Raw genomic sequence first — 3,402 nt, 5'->3', positions numbered from 1 at the left:
TGCATTTACCGTGTCCGTCCAAAGTCCAGGGAATTGATGGGTTCTGCAGAACGACGGGGTGGATCATTATTTGGTATCGTATCCGCCAACCGATGATGACGGCAAAGCAGGAGGGCTGCAAAGAACGGGGCAATGCGGCCGGTTATTCAAGTCGCAAGCATCCGATCCGATCCTTGGGTTTCTTTGCCGTTACAGTTGTTGTTGTGGTTGTTTTTGTAGCTGGCTGTACCTTCTTTCGCTGCGTCCGTGTCGGCAAGACTTTTTGACTTAGACATTCGGCCGGGGCTTAAGTCACTTCAAAGTGGATCCGAAAAGTAACCGAAGAATTTTTCGAACCGTTCAGCAGTGAGCCAGATGAAAAAACACACACAAAATAAAAGTGAAGAGAAACAAAACGAAGGAGCAAGGAGTGAATAGAAAAAAATAAAACCTGTTATTTAAATTCTGAAACTGTCGTCTTTTTTTTCTTTCCTGCTGCCTAAAGTGATTCGTTCTTTTGCTTGCTCCGGTGCCGGTTTCTCAGTTGATGCGTTCTTTAGTACGTAATATGTAGGTATAATACCAGTTTCTCTTACACGACTACACTGAGTTGTAGGAAAAAGTCGACAATTTATTTTATATTCAAAACGCCATGTCGTCCACAGTTAACTTATCGTTTCCGTTTAAACTGGTAGAAGTAAATGAACGTTCTAACTAGCCTAACATCACATTTCAAAATCAGAAGAATCGCAAATAACTTATAGTAGATTTATTAACCACGGTTCTAAGAACTAAAAATCATTAACTCAGAATTCAAAGCTGAGAACTCAGACTTGAAAATTCAGTACTACGATTCCATAACTTAAAACTCAGAACTTAGAAAATCCACAACATCAGAATTAAGAACTCAGAATCCAGAATTCCGATTTCAAAACTCAGAACTCAGATTTCAAAGCTCATACTTCTGAGCTTAAAACTCAGAAATCTTAACTCAGAATTCAGAACTCTGAAATCAAAACTCAGAGTACAGAACTCAGATCTTAGAAATTTGAGCACTGACTTAGAATTCAAAAATTAAGAATTCAAAACTCAGGATATAGATCTCAGAATTCAGAACTCAGAACACAGAGTTCAGAACTTAGAACTCAGAATGCAGAGTTCAGAATCAAGAACTCAGAACTCACAATAGTTTATCTTTTCATTTCCAATCAATAAATCTTTTTTTGAAATTTATTTGCTCCTAAGGAAAGGTTGACTGCCCGTTTTTATCCGGGTTTTCCCGGAATTAGGGATCAGTCTGGCCCGGCTTGGTTGCCCGGATTTTATTGAAAAAAAACCCGGATTTTGCCTGCATTTATTCATTTTATTTTGCAAATAAAAAAATGTGTTGTAATTTTTTTTATGTGTGCCTCAAAAATGAATTTTTTGAGCAAGTTCAATAAAAATAATCATTAAAGGTTTTATGGAAGTCGATTAGTCGATCTGTCGATGAGATTGAATTATTTTTTTTAAATTTTTCCATGATTTTTGCTGAGTCATTTCTGGGTTTTTTATCAAATTTGACTGATATTGCCCGGATTTTTGGTAGTCAATTTTTTATTTTTAATGCGTGAAATTTGCCAGGTTTTAATATAAAATTACCCAGATTTGCCCGGCCCGGATACGTGCTGAAAAAAAAAATGGATTTACTATGTGAATAATATCTGTTAGTTCTTCCGTCGCATACATGTTACCCCTATCTTCTAATACATTAGGAATCCGTTGGACCTTCACCGTGAGTCAACTTTCTGAATCATTTGAAAATCGCTTCCGGCAACCTTGAACGTGAGATAGCCGCATACTAAACAAACGCGAAAGGATCGATTGCACAATAAGTAATGCCTTTGCTTGCGCGCTGCTGGCAAACTCTCGACGCAGCCGGGTAATTTTTAGCTAGGTACCTCGGTTGGAGCGAACGACTATTCCTACTTGCCTTACCGTAGATTGGAATTACGATGATCAGCTGTCTGCCGTCTGATGGGGGTGGGTGGGTGTTTGGTATCGAGGGGGCCAGAACAGTGCATAGTTGTACCTACTGTGTACTATACTACTTCGATGTACTACCAGCACAAACAGCAATGAGCGCCGCCTGTAGGGCCGAGAATATAGTTTGACGCGGTTACTATCTCAAGTAAGTGGATGATGTCGGTTCTACTCATACCTACCTACTTGCCGATAGAACTTGTTCTGCGGACGTTTGACAGCAGCATGTTGATACATACCTACATAGCACAATTCTCCGATCTCCGAAGATGTGTGCGAATGAATCGGTTTGAGCGACTAAACACAAACGCTGCCAGAAAGCGACCAGCAGACTCTACTGTCGTAAGAAGACTTTTATTAGTTTTGTTATTAGAATCAAGGTTGTTTCTCGGTACGAAATGCAGACCAAACTGGAACAAATTCGTTCTCCGGGCGCTTCGATATAGTACGGTTCTTGTTTGAACGATTGTAAGAAATAAATCTAAATTTTTTAGAACTGTAAAATATTTCAAACTATTTTAATACATCAAAAATATAATTAGTAATTATAAGACCTTAAATAAATATAAAGATCTATCGGATCGGAGCAAAAGCACTATTGGAGCAAAAATAAAAAATAAAACATACACAATCGAGTGTTTTGATTACAGTCGTTTCAACATCTTTATGTCATTCGCGAACACAATCGATTGAGTGAACATGAGAATATTTAAATTGATTTATTATCCACATATGACTGTGTTAGGGAAACCAGATCCCGCAACACCAAAAAGAGTACATTGAGATCATTTACTCAAAAAATCAGGAGAAACTATATTCAAATTTATTTCTTAAGCCATTTTTTTAAAGGAATTTTAGCGGCTTTTTACCTCGGATTTTTTTTAAAGAAAAAACGATTGTTTTTTGCTGCAGTCGTTTTTAGTTTAAAAATCCAATACTGAAAGCCGTTTAAAACCTTAAAAATTCAATTCAAATCAAATTCATAAACCATACCATTATCTAACTCATGTATGTACATATGACCGTCACACATAGTCAAAAAAAAATACTGATTCGATCCGAATCAATCAGAATTAATGTTTTAATTAATGCGATTTCCGGTAAGTCATTGATAAATTATTAAAATGATGAACCTTATTCTGAAGAAAATTTTTTCTAGAAAATAACCAAAGACAAACTTATTAATAATATTACAAAAAAAAAGTTTAACTTAAAAAAGTGAATAAAACTAAATAATCGATTCTTTAAAATATGGTAAATTTATTTGGAAATTAATACAAAATATGATAATAAGAAAAAAATAGTTTTTTCTAACAATTCAGAAAGATTTTTTTCAATAAAAAACATGAGATTTTAAAAACTTGTTTGAAGAATTTGATTCATTACTCAAGGACACAGCTT

At 35.6% G+C, this 3,402-nt stretch overlaps 1 long non-coding RNA gene across 2 annotated transcripts; it reads right to left on the bottom strand.

Moving 5' to 3' along the window:
- Positions 1–1,103: 1,103 nt before the first annotated feature.
- LOC129760402 (uncharacterized) lies at positions 1,104–2,304 on the bottom strand. 2 transcript variants are annotated; one of them, XR_008740337.1, is made up of 3 exons: positions 2,184–2,304; positions 1,706–2,107; positions 1,104–1,646 (listed from the first exon to the last, which is right to left on the bottom strand). It is a non-coding gene; the product is annotated as an uncharacterized LOC129760402 (long non-coding RNA). The 2 variants fall into 2 exon arrangements; XR_008740336.1 differs by having other exon boundaries at positions 2,180–2,270.
- Between the last annotated feature and the right edge of the window lie 1,098 nt (positions 2,305–3,402).

Source organism: Uranotaenia lowii, unplaced genomic scaffold (assembly GCF_029784155.1).
Source record: "Uranotaenia lowii strain MFRU-FL unplaced genomic scaffold, ASM2978415v1 HiC_scaffold_6, whole genome shotgun sequence".
NCBI lineage: Eukaryota > Metazoa > Arthropoda > Insecta > Diptera > Culicidae > Uranotaenia > Uranotaenia lowii.
The sequence above is the reverse complement of the archived record's forward strand: the minus strand, read 5'-3'. Positions and strand labels throughout refer to the sequence as shown.